The sequence below is a fragment of the Rousettus aegyptiacus genome, unplaced genomic scaffold (genome assembly GCF_014176215.1).
Source record: "Rousettus aegyptiacus isolate mRouAeg1 unplaced genomic scaffold, mRouAeg1.p scaffold_m13_p_11, whole genome shotgun sequence".
Taxonomy (NCBI): Eukaryota; Metazoa; Chordata; class Mammalia; order Chiroptera; family Pteropodidae; genus Rousettus; species Rousettus aegyptiacus.
Window position 1 is genome coordinate 12,167,609 of NW_023416286.1, and position 14,216 is coordinate 12,181,824.

The following is a 14,216-nucleotide window of genomic DNA, read 5'->3' on the forward strand; positions in this document are numbered from 1 at the left end:
CTGATTATAAAAAATGAGCATATGAATTTCTGCAGTCAAATTGGCTAATAATGTTATAATATTAAAGTGTACATAAAAAAGAGTGCACATAAATCTTGGGGAAGAATTTTCTCTCTGTCCTTTCAGAGTATAAACTTAAGTTGCTGTGATGCCTCGGAATCTCATCAGCAATATCTAGATACAGTGGATTCTTGATATTTGAAGTAGCTATATTCTATAAAGTTGCTGCAAACACTGTTTTAGACAAACATTGAATTAGCTCTCAGGGAATAGATACATCTACATATCAATATCTAGATATGCAGCTATATAGATATCTCTCATCTAACTCTATCTGTATCTGTATGTGTATCTGTATCTATCTGTATGTGTATGTGTATGTGAATGTGTATGTGTATCTGTGTCTATCTCTATCTCTCTCTATCTCTACCTCTATCATCTCTATCCCTATCTCTATCTCCATCTCTACTCTCCTTCTATTGCTATCTCTATATCTCTATTTATCTATATCTAATCTCACCAACAGGTACCAGAGTTGTTATTTATTTATTTATTTAATTTATATTAAATTTATTGGGGTAAATTGGTTAATACAATTATATAATTTTCAGTTATACATTATTATAATTTGACATCTATATATTCTATTGTGTGTTTACCACCCAAAGTCCAGTTTCTTTCATATAATCCTACCATATAATTAATACCCTTTACCCACTTCACAATCACCCTCTCCCCCTATATTTAATCCCCTTTACCCTATCTACTTTCCCTCTCCTCCTCAACTCCCTACCTTCTGCAAACCATTGTCCATGTCCATGAGTCTCTGTTTGTTTGTCCTGTTCATTTGTTGCTTTTAGGTTTATAGCCCACATATAAGTGATATCATGTGATTGTCAACTTTTTCTGTCTGGCTTATTTTGCTTAGCATAATTATCTTGAGATTCGCCCAGGTTGTTACAAATGGAAGTATTTCATCTCTTCTTATGGCTAAATAATATTTCATTATATATATATATATAATGAAATATATATATATATATATATATATATATATATATATATATATCACAGCTTCTTTAGCCAATCATTATCGTAGGACACTTCAGTTGCTTCCATGTCCTGGCTACTGTGAATAATGCTGCTATTAATATCAGTGTGCAAATATATTTATGGATATAGGTTTTCAAGTCTTTGGGGTAAATGCCCAGTGGTAGATCAATTCTTAGTTTTCTGAGGAACCTCTATACTGTTTTCCACAGTGACTGTACCAATTTACATTCTCACCAGCAGTGTGTGAGAGTTCTTTTTTTCTGCATCCTCTTCGGCATTTGTTATTACTTGTCCTGTTGATTATAGCCATTCTACCATGTGTGAGATGATATCTCATTGTGGTTTTGATTTGCATTTCCCTAATAGCTAGCAATTTTTGAGCATCTTTTCAAATATTTGTTGGCCATTTGTATGTCCTCTAGGGAGAAGTGTCTGTTCAGGATCTCTGCCAATTTTTGATTGGATCATTTGTTATTTAGTTGTATGAGATTTTTGTATATTTTGGATATTAAGACCTTATTGGAGGTGTTGCTTCTAAATATATTTTCTCATTCAGATGGTTGTCTCTACCTTGTTAACAGTTTCTTTTGCTGAGCAGAATCTTTTTAGTTTGATGTAGTCCCATTTATTTATTTTTGCTTTTACTTCCCTTGCCCTCGAGGTCAAATTCATAAAATCCTCTTTAAGTCCAAGGTACATTAGTTTAGTTCCTATGATTTCTTCTATGCATTTTATTGTTTCAGGTCTTATATTCAGGTCCTTAATCCATTTTGAGTTAATTTTGGTGGTGGTAGACAACAGTCTAGTTTAATTCTTTTGCAGGCGGCCTTCCAGTTTTCAGAGTTGATATTTGAATCTCATCTAACTGGCCCAAGATTTGAAGCTTCTTGTCCTACAGTGTGCCGCTCCTATAGCCACCTTCTGGTCATCTCTGTATTCAAGTGAAAAAAGCAAAGCATTGTCTTGTTTGATCTCAGGTGGGAACAAGGGCTTTGGAAAACTTAAATTTATGCTGCTCTGAGCATGTTTATAAATTATTGTAAAAGCGATGGGAATATTAATGTAGGTGTTATAAATACATTTTGGAAAGTAGCTGAATTCATAATTATGGAATCTGAATAATGAGGATTGAATGTATATATGAGAACACAAATACACGTAGGCACACAAACAATTATGCAGTTTTTGGAGGGGCAGGATTAGGGAGCCATCAGTATGGTACTAGATATGGTTTCTGAACCTTTTTTATTCTATCTTAAATTGGACACCAGTAAGGTTTTTTTGATCATTTTTATAACTCTAACTTATGTCTTGGATGTGTCTATATGGCTGGTTGACTTTGTGTGTGTCAAAATGAAGCAGTCTATTAACTAACAGAACCTCAAAATCTGGGTCATGTAAACATCTAATCATTTACTTGTCCACAATATAGCCTCATATTTCAGGCTAAGCAAATATTGATAGATTTGGTAAATCATATTGATATAATCTGAATTACAAAGCATAGGAGAGTTATACTATATCTTTGCTTTTCTCATTCCTTCATTTGAGTTCATCAAAGGGGTGTATAACAAGATTCCAGTTATTTCTACAGCTCAGTTTGAGAAATGAGGTAATCATATTTGGTAGAAACATTAATGCTATGCTAACTTAATACAACTGCTAGCATTCATAATATTATTACAGACAGCTTGGACTTAGCATTGGAAGAACTCGACAAATCAAAAATTTGGAGCATGTGAAAATTTCTCAAGGTGGAAAATCACTTAGGTATGAAATCATTTATCTTAGATTGTTCCCTTCAACCTTATACCTCTCCCATAATACTTTTGGAAAAGAGAAGTATTTTTGAGTAAGACTTTTTCTCACTAAGTTTTGATTATTTCTAGAATATGCTGGCTAATTCGTTTTATAATATGAATATTTTCATATTTTAGACCATTACTTAATAGGAAAAATTTATGATTAATTTTCCTCACTTTAATTTACTGTTTATTATAGTTTGAGTAAGAACTTTATGTGCTAATGAACATATTTAAAAATAGATTTATGTTTGCAATTTACATTTTGTAATAAGCTTACACCTTTTCAGATTTGAAATGTATTAAACATTTAATTTTTGGTTTATGAAATCTGTGTAGTTTAAAATAAAATGCAAGTATTTAAACTAGGGTTGTTAATAAGTAAATATCAGAGTTGTTACTTGGCTAATTGGACTGCATTTTGATATTTTACTGCAATATCCACTGGTACAGAAATACTTAGCTGGGACTATTGACAACTGTCATCTCCAGAACTTTTGTTCACTATTTAGATAAAATTTGTTATATTAAGGACTTTGATGATACACCTGCACAATTGAATTATCAAATAATATATGTTTGGGGAATAGAATGAATGAATGAATAAATGACTTTGTTGTCTTGTTACTTAAAAGTAAAAGCATTTCCATGTCAATATATAAATCATAGCAAATAGAAGCCTTTTTTTTAACCTGCAGGTTTACTATTTAACAATTTAATTTGATTTAATAAACATTTAGTAAATAAAGGGACATTCCTTGGCATTAAAGATATAAATATTAATAATGCATTGTCTCTAGCTTCCACAGGTTTCTAGTCCCAGAGGAGGATCGTATAAACCACATTGCACAGAGTGGCAAGTGGTCTATTGATGTCACAAGCAAATACATCCACTATTAGCACCTAAAACGCAAGAAAATTTCATAGGAGAATTTTAGAAGTTTTATGGGGCATAGAATGGAGAAATGGTATGTATGGCAGGATAGGACATTTTAGACAAAGAGAACAACATAAAAAAGCATAAAAGCATGAAAGGTTATTGTGTTTGGGTACATAATGGAGTGTATTTTATATTTAGGGGGTGTGCATGGATAATAAAATTGAAATAAATAAGTTGGGATTAGATTAAAAATGGTTTTGACAGCCAAGTTAAGAAGTATAGATTTAATCTAATGCAACATGAAGCCATAAAAGATCTTTAAATGACAATGGATATAGTCCCATTAATTTATTTTTGCTTTTATTTCTCTTGCCTTTGAGGTCAAAGAATAAAATCCTCTCTAAATTCAAGGTTCATGAGTTTAGTACTATGTTTTTTTTCTGCACTATTTATTGTTTTAGGTCTTATATTTAGGTCCTTGATCCATTTTGATTTAATTTTGGTGTATGGTGACAGATAAGTCTAATTTCATTCTTTTGTATGTGGCTATATCAAACTAAAAAGCTTCTGCATAGCAAAAACTATCAACAAAACAAAGAGGCAACCAATTGAATGGAAGAAGATATTTGCAAACAACTCTTCCAATGAGGAGCTAATATTCAAAATATATAAAGAACTCATACAACTGAACGATAAAAAAAATCCAATTTAAAATGGACAGAGAATCTGAACAGGCATTTCTCCCAAGAAGACATACAAAGAGCCAACAGATGTATGAAAAGATGTTCAACTTCACTAGCTATTAGGGAAATGCAAATCAAAACCATTACCACCTTACCCCTTGTAGAATGGCTATCATTAACAGAACAAGGAATGACAAGTGTTGGAGAGGTTGAGAGGAAAAAAACCCTCATACACTGCTGGTTCAAATGTGCTATAGACAACCTAAGCTCCCTTCAATAGATGATTCAATAAAGAAGACGTAGTCATATATACAATGGAATATTCTTTAGCCATAAGAAAAGATGAAACTTGCAACAACATGGATGGATCTTAAGATTATCATACTAAGCCAAATAAGTCAGACAGTAAAAGTTGAGAATTATATGATTTCACTCATATGTGAGATATAAAATGGAAAGCAACAATCGAGCTAGACAAAAAAAAACCTTGTAGACAAAGACAACAGTTTAGTGGTTACCAGAGGGAAGGGGGAGGGTCAAAGTAGATAAGGGTAAAGGGGATCAAATATATGGTGATGGAACAAGATATGACTTTGGGTGGTGTGGTGAACAGATAATTCAATATACAGATGACATATTGAATTGTACACTTGAAACCTATATAATTTTATTAACCAATGTTACCCCAATAAATTTAATCAAAAATTGAAAAATGAAAATAAAAAAATGACAGTTGGCCCAGTCATATTTGTGTTTTTAGGAGATAGTTCTAGTGAAATTGTAAGTAATGCATTGGAAAGGGGAAAGGCTGTGAACAAGGCAAAAATGTAACAGGCTGTTATATTGGTCTCAGTAAGAAAGGATGAGGGCCTGAGCTAAAGCTATGGAGAGGAAATATAGAAGTGGGAATAGATTGGAGAGACATGTAGAATTGTCTGGAGACAAAGTCACACAGTAATGAAAGAGCCTGAGGAACCATGAAATGTTTGAGAAAGTATCCTTGATATAATTGAGAGAGAAAAAGCCACATGACTGAGTAAGGGAAAGAAGAGACAGGAGTGTAATCTTTATTTTTTATTGGTCTTATTGTAAAAGGAAGGAAGAAAGTTTTACCTCCTTTAGAGAAAGACAAGTTTGTTGTTGTTTTAAGATGGGGACAGAAAAACATGGCAGCATGAGAAATGTTCCCAGATGTTTCCTCTTGAAACAGCCATAAATTGAACACCTAAAACTCAACAAAAATCACCCAAACTGCACACAAGCATGTCTGAGAATGAGATCTATGCATAAGAGCTACCACAGGTCAGAACCCCGGGTGTGGGGCGGTGGACTGGGAAAAACAAGGAAGCTGCCTGTCGCAGCTGGAGCGCCCTATAGGACGAGGGGGAGGGAAGAAGGAGTGGCGAGTTCCCTGAAAAGCCCTGCCTGAGAATGCTGTGAGATCCACGCAGCTGGCAGCAGTGTCCAATCATCAGGGCAGAAGGCAGAGAAACAGGGATGGCAGAAAAGCGGGGAAAGCAGAGAACCAACAATTGACTTTTACCAGCCCTGGTTGCAAAACTGAGGATGAGCCGCAGCCCTCATCCCCCAACACGTAAGCATGCTCCCCATCCTCCCACCTTCCAAGATGGAACGCCTCCTAAACTGTCGCTCACACTGACAGGAACTGAGACTGAGGGTAGTGAGCATGATTAAACATCTATAAGAAAAAAATGACATTATTAACACTTTATATAGAGCAGAGATCCAAGAGGCTTAACGCCACCTACTGGAAATCAAAAGAAAAACACCTTATTTGCAACAGGCTAAGGACCATGTTATAAAATCTTCTTTCTGGAAAAAAAAAAAAAAAAAAGAAAGAAAAGAGAAAAAGAAAGCAGAAGACACTTCCATTAATGCCCGGGTGGAGAAATAGTTCATTAAACACCATGAACAACCAAGGTGACAAGATATCTCAGACATAAAGAGAAAAATCTCCAGAAAATAAGCTTACAGACCTAGAAATATATGACTTAAATGACACAATTCAAGATGGTACTTCTGAAAAAACGCTGTGAGACTTGAAACAAAACATTTCAACAATTTCAGGAATTGAATAAACAACTAGATGAGCATAATGAGTTCTTTAGTAAGGAGATTGAAACCCTCAAAAAGAACCAAATAGACCTTCTGGAGATAAAGAACACAGTGCAAGAGTTGAAAAATGAAATAACAAGCTTGGGAAATAGAGTCAACCAAATGGAGGAAAGGATCAGTGATATCGACGACAGAAATCCAGAAATAAATCAGAAGGAAGAAGAAAGAAAACAAAGAATGAAAAATAATGAAAAAGAAATACAAGAACTACCTGATACCATCAGGAGAGGAAACATAAGAATAATGGGAATTCTCAAAAGGGAGGAAAAGGAGCAGGGATTAAAAAGCATTTTCAGACAAATAGTTGAGAAAAATTTCCCAAATCTGAGGAATGAGCTGAGCCTGGAATTCAAGAAGTCAGTAGAATGCCCAATTCTCTCCACCCAAAAGGCCTTCACCAAGACACACCGTATTAAAATCATCAGAAATCAACAACAAAGAAAATTCTCAGGGCAGCCAGGGAAAAGAAGATGGTAACCTTTAAAGGAAAACTCATTAGATTATCATCAGACTTATCAGCACAAACCTTACAAGCCAGAAAGGAGTGAAATCAAATATTCAAACTATTAAATGAAAGGAACTACCAGCCAAGAACAATGTATCCAGCTAAGCTCTCCTTTAGATATGAAGGAGAAATAAAGGCCTTTCCAGAGATAAAAAATTGAGGGAATGCTCCACGACGAGGCCTGCACTACAGGAAATTCTGAAAGAGGTCAGCTCACCTAAAATAAAATGACAAAAAAAAAATGCATAATTAGGAGTAAGGTGACTAGCAAACTGATAAAAAGAGAGCAGTGCAACCCTTACTACGAACAAGGCATTGTAAGCTTAAAATAAGAAGAGATTTGCTATAGCAAGATAGTAATGACTAAAAAGCGGAGGATTCAAAGACCCAAATTCGCAAAGGGAAATGGAGATAAAGCACCCGCAGAAGAAAAGGGACAACTGTATATATAAAACTATCCTTTTCATATTCATAATGGTAACCACAGGCCAAAGATTTAGGACTGAAGTATGTAACATAAAACGAGAAGGACCAACCAAAATAAAGAAAACAGAAATAAAAGGAAAAGAAAGCAATGGAAACACCGAGCTTTCAGAAAGCAAAAGATATACCAAAAAGCACAATGGCTGTAAGTAGACCTCATATTTCAATGATCACCCTAAATGTAAATGGACTGAACTCACCAATAAAAAGACACAGAGTTGCAGTTTGGATCAAAAACAAAACAAACAAACAAAAAAACAAAACCTAGCCATATGTACCTCCAGGAGACACATCTCAAAGTGAAGTGTGGAAAATTATATTTCAACCAAGTGGTATTCAGAGAAAAGCAGGAGTAGCAGTACTAATATCAGACGAAATAGACTTCAAAATAAAAAAAGGTAAAGAAAGATACTGAGGTACACTTCCTAATGATAAAGGGAATAACGCACCAAGAAGATATAACACTTATTAATATCTATGTTCTCAATCAGGGTGTTCCCATATATGTAAAGCAAGTACTAAGAGAACTAAATGGAGAAACAAACCAATATAGTACCATAGTAGAAGACCTAAATACCTCACTGTTGGATATGGACATATCACCCAAACAGAAATCAATAAGGTAATAATACTGTTAAATGTACTATTAGACCAACTGGACATAATTGACATTTACAGAGGTTTTCATCCCAAAACAGCTGTGTATGCATTCTTCTCTAGTACACATGGAACATTCTCAAGAATCGACCACATACTGGGACACAGAGGTAGCCTCAACAAACATAAGAGGGTTGAAATCATACCACTCGTATACTCTGACCATAATGCTTTGAAAAAGGAGATCAACTGTAAAAAGAAAGTGGAAATACCACAAATATATGGAGAGTAAACAACATATTACTGAAGAATAACTGGATCAGGGAAGAAATAAAAATCAAATGGTACATAGAAATGAATGATAATGATAGTACGACATATCAAAACTTTTTAGACATGGCAAAAGTGGAAATATGAGGAAAGTTCATATCATTACAGGCCTGTCTCCAAAAACAAGAACAAGCCCAAATAAACAGCTTACCACTTCATCTTAAAAACTAGAAAAAGAAGAACAAATGAAGCCTAAAGTCAGCAGAAGAAAAGAAATCATCAAAATCAGAGCAGAAATAAATGAAATCGAAAGTAAAAAAAAATAAATAAATAAAATACAGTAGGAAAAATAAATACAACAAAGAGCTTGTCTGAGAAGGTTAATAAATTGAGAATGCCCTGGCTAGACTCACTAAATAAAAAAGAGAAAACACACATAAACAAAATCAGGGATGAAAGAGAGGAAATTATGACAGACACTGCAGAAATACAAAAGATCATCTAAAAATATTATGAAAAAGTATATAACACCAATTTAATAACCTAAAGGAAATGGACTAGTACTTAGAAAAATACAACCTTCCTAGACTGAATCAAGAACTGGAAAATTTAAATAGATTAATCATCAGGATGGAAGTTGAAACAATCATCAAAAACCTACCAAAAAATAAAAGTTCAGGACCAGATGGCTTCACCAGTGAATTCTATCAAACATTAAAAGAGGATTTGATACTTGTTCTCCTCAAACTCTTCCAAAAAAAATCAAAGAGGAGGCAATACTTCCCAACACATTTTATGAGGCCAATATCACCTTGATACCCAAATCTGGTAAAAATAACACACAAAAAAGAAAACTACAGACCGATATCGCTCATGAACATAGATGCAAAAATCCTAAATAAGATACTAGCAAACCAAATACGGCAACGTATTAAAAAGATTATACACCATGATCAAGTGGGCTTCATCCCAGGGGAACTGAGATGGTTCAGCATACACAAATCAATTAGTGTAATACACCACATAAACAAATGAAAAAATAACAATCATATAATCATATCAATAGATGGAGAAAAAGCCTTCAGCAAGATACAGCATCCATTTATGATCAAAACACTTAACAAAATCAATATAGAAAGAAAATACTTTGACATAATAAAGGCCATATATGACAAACCTTCAGCCAAGATAATACTGAATGGTGAAAAACTAAAAACCTTCCCTCTAAGATCAGGAACAAGGCAAGGCTTTACACTACCTCCACTGTTATTCAATATAACATTGGAGGTCCTAACGACTACAGTAAGACATGAGAAACATGTAAAAGGCATCCAAATAGGAAATGAAAAAGTCAAACTGTCACTATTTGTGGATGATGTGATTCTCTATATAAAGACTCCACAAGAACACTCTAGAAACAATAAGCAACTACAGTAAAGTCTCTGGATACAAAATCAATGTTCAAAAATCCATAGCATTCCTATACTCTAATAATGAAGTGTCAGAAAAAGAAATGGAAAAATAATTCCTTGTGCAATTGCAACAAAAAGAATAAAATACCTAAGAATAAATGTCATGAAATATGTAAATGACCCATATAATGAAAACTATAAGACCATATCAAAAGAAATCAAAGAAGATACAAAGAAATGGAAAGATATTCCATATTCTTGGATAGTAATAATCAGCATAGTTAAAATGACCTTATTACCTAAAGCATTATACAGATTTAATTCTATCGCCATCGAAAGCTCATCAGCATTTTTTAAACAAATAGAACAAAAAATCATCGGATTGTATGGAAGCACGAAAGACCCCAAACTGCCCAAGGCATCCTGAGAAAACAAGAATGAGGCTGGAGGCATCACTCTGCCCGACTTCAAATTATACTACAAAGTGTCAGTAATCAGAATGGCACGGTATTGGCAGAAAAATAGACACACTGACCAGTAGAAGAGAATCGGGAGTCCAGAAGCAAACCCATATTTATATGGGCAAATAATTTTTGACAAAATGCCAAAAGCATACAGTGGAGAAAGGAAAGCCTCTTCAATAAGTGGTGCTGGGAAAACTGGAATGCCACCTGCAAAAAAATGAAACTAGACTGTTATCTATCACCACAAACCAAAATTAATTGAAGACCTGAATATAAGACCTGAAACAATAAAATGCATAGAAGAAAACATAGGAACGAAACTCAAGGACCTTGGACTTAAAGAAGATTTTATGAATTTGACCTCAAAGGCAAGGGAAGCAAAAGCAAAAATAAACGAAAGGGACTACATGAAACTAAAAGGCTTCTGCTCAGCAAAAGAAACCTTCGACAAGGTAAAGAGAGAACTATCCTAATAGAAAAATATATTTTCAAGTAATACCTCTGATAAGGGCTTAATGTCTAAAATATACAAAGAACTCATACGACTCAATAACAACAAAAAACCAAACGATCCAATCAAAAAATGGGCAGAGGACCTGAACGGATACTTCTCCCTACAGGACACACAAATGGCCTACAAACATATGAAAAGATGCTCAACATTGCTAGCTATTAGGGAGACATGAATCAAAACCACAATGAAATGCCATCTCACATCTGGTTGAATCCTATAATCAACAGGACAAGTAACAACAAATGTTGGAGAGGATGTGGAGAAATAGTAACTGTCATACACTGCTGGTGGGACTGCGAATCGGTACAGCCATTATGGAAAACAATATGAAGTTTCCTCAAAAAACTAAGAATTGATCTACCCTACAATCTGGCAATCTTTCTACTGGATATTTGCCCCAAAGACTTGAAAACCCATATCCGAAAAGATATTTGCACGCCGCTGTTCACAGCAGTATTATTCACAGTGACCAGGACATGGAAGCAACCAAAGTGTCCAACAATAGATGATTGGCTAAAGAAGCTGTGGCACATGTATGCAATGGAATATTACTCAGCCATAAGAAGAAATGAAATACTGCCATTTGCGACAACATGGATGGACCTCGAGATAATCATGCTAAGCGAAATAAACCAAACTGAAAAAGTAGAAAATCACATGACATCTCTTATATGTGTGATAGAAACTTAAAAGCAACAAATGAACAGGACAGGGACATGGACAATGGACTAGTTGTTACCAAAAGGTAGAGGGTGGGGGAGGAGGGGGGAAGTAGACAGGACAAAGGGGGTTATATATAGGGGGAAAGGGTGAGGGTGAAATGGGTAAAAAGGATCAAAGATATGGTAGCTGAAGGAAACTGGACTTCGGGTGGTAAACATACAATAGAATATATACATGTTAAATTATAATGTACGCCTGAAAATTATGTAATTGTATTCACCAATGTTACCCCGATAAACTTAATTAAAAAAAAAATAAAATCAAAGGACATAATGAGATTCTCAGACCAAAAAAATAAAAAGCTGAAGAGTTTATCACCACCAAATTAGTATTACAAGAAATGTAGAAGGACTTCTTTAAGAAGAAGGAAGGAAAAAAGATCACAAATATAAATAATAAAATGGCAATAACTAAATATCAACTATTACTTTATATTTAAATGGATGAAATGCTCCAACCAAAAGACATGGCGACTTTTTTTTTGCAACGGGTTTGCTGCCTGAACACAGGTGTCATGAAAACCACTGCTAAATCTAAGCCAAAATGGAAAAGGCAAAGACTCATATCATATCGTCATTATTGGACACATAGATTCTGGCAAGTCTACCACTACTCATCTCATATAAAATTGTAGTGGAATCAACAAAAGAACTATTTTAAAAAATTGAGAAAGGAGGCTGCTGAGATGGGAAAGTGCTACTTCAAATATGCCTAGGCCTTGAATAAACTTGAAAACTGAAGGTGAGCATTGCTCTCTCTCTGTGGAAATTCAAGACTAGTATTACGTGACCATCACTGATGCTCCCAGGACAAAAATTTATCAAAAACATGATCAGAGGTAAATCCCATGCTGACCATGCTATTTTGATTGTTGGTGCCGGTGTTAGTGAATTTGAAACAGGTATCTCCAATAATGGGCAGACTGTGAGCATGCTCTTCTGGCTTACATACTGGGTATGAAACAACTAATTGTTTGTGTTCACGAAATGGATTCCACTGAGTCACCCTACAGCCAGAAGAGATATAGCAATTGTTAAGAAGTCAGCACCTACATTGAGGAAATTTCCTGCAAACCTGATGCAGTAGCATTTGTACTAATTTCTGTTTGAAACAGTGACAACAGGCTGTAGCCAAGTGCTAACATGCCATGGTTTAAGGGATAGAAAGTCACCCACAAAGATGGCAATGCCAGTGGAACCACACTGCTTGAAGCTCTGGATTGCATCTTGCCACCAACTTGTCCAACTGACAAGCCTTTGTTTCAGCTCCTCTGGGATGTCTATAAAACTGGTGGTATTGTTAACGTACCTGTCAGCCACGTCAAGATGTTTTCTCAAATCTAGCATCATGGTCACTTTTGCTCTAGTCAGCATTACAACTGAAATAAAAGTCTGATGAAATGCACCATGAAGTTCTGAATGAAGCTCTTTCTGGGGACAACATAGGCATCAATGTCAAAAGTGTGTCTGTCAAAAGATGTTTGTAATGGTAATGTGGCTGGTGACAGCAAGAATGACCCACCAGTGAAAGCAGTTGGCTTCACTGCTAAGGTGATTATCTCTAAACATCCAGGACAAATTACTACCAGACACACTCCTGTGCTGGATTGTCATAATGCTTGCCAATTTGCTGAGCTGAGGGAAAGGATTAATGGTCATTCTGGGAAAAGGCTGGAAGATGGCCCTAAGATTTTGAAATCTGGTGATGCTACCATTATTAACATGACTCCTGGCAAGCCCATGTGTTTAAAAAGCTTCTCTGAATATCTTCCTCTGGGCCATTGTGCTGTTCATGATATGAGACAGCTGTGAATGTCATCAAAGCAGTAGACAAGAAGGCAGTTGGAGATGGCAAAGTCACCAAGCCAGCCAGAAAGCTCCGATGGTAAATGAATATTCTCCTCAATACCTGCCATCTCAGTCTTAACTGGTGGTAGAAGAATAGTCTTAGAACTGTTTATCTCAATTGGTCATTTAACTTTAATAATAAAAGACTAGTTCATGATTACAATGCATCATAAAACATTCAGAAGGAAAGGAGAATGTCTTGCAAACCATTTAGGGTTGTGTGTGGCAGTTTTTAAGTTACTCATTCTTAAAACCAGCACTTTTTAATGGAAACAACTTGACCAAAAATATCTCACAGAATTTTGAGACCCATTAAAAATAAATTTAATGAGAAAAAAAAGACAAAGTGTACCTGAATGGATAAGAAAACAAGACCTTTACATATACTGCCTATCAGAGACACTTTAGATCAAAAGACACATACAGACTGAAGATAAAGAGATGGGAAAAGATATTTCATGAAAACAGCAAAAAAAAAAAAAAGCTGGTGTTGCAATATTTATAACAGACAAAATAAACTTTAAAAGCTATAATAAGAGACAAAGTAGAACCCAATAATCCTACTTCTGGGTATTTATCTGAAAAAAAAAAAACCCTCAAAACATTAATTTGAAAAGACATATGCAGCTGTATGTTCACTGCAGCATTATTCACAATAACCAAGATATGGAAGAAATCTGTGTCCGTCAATAGATGAATGGATAAAGAAGAAATGGTACATATATACAATGGAATATTACTCAGTCATAAAAAAAGAATAAAATCTTGACATCTGCAACAACATTTATGGACCTGGAAGGTATTATATGAAGTGAAATAAGTCAGAGAAATAAAAATATTATATAAT

The 14,216-nt window shown here is 34.8% G+C and overlaps 1 pseudogene; it reads left to right on the plus strand.

Moving 5' to 3' along the window:
• Positions 1–12,350: 12,350 nt before the first annotated feature.
• On the plus strand, positions 12,351–13,448 carry LOC107503940 (annotated as a pseudogene).
• Positions 13,449–14,216: the final 768 nt, after the last annotated feature.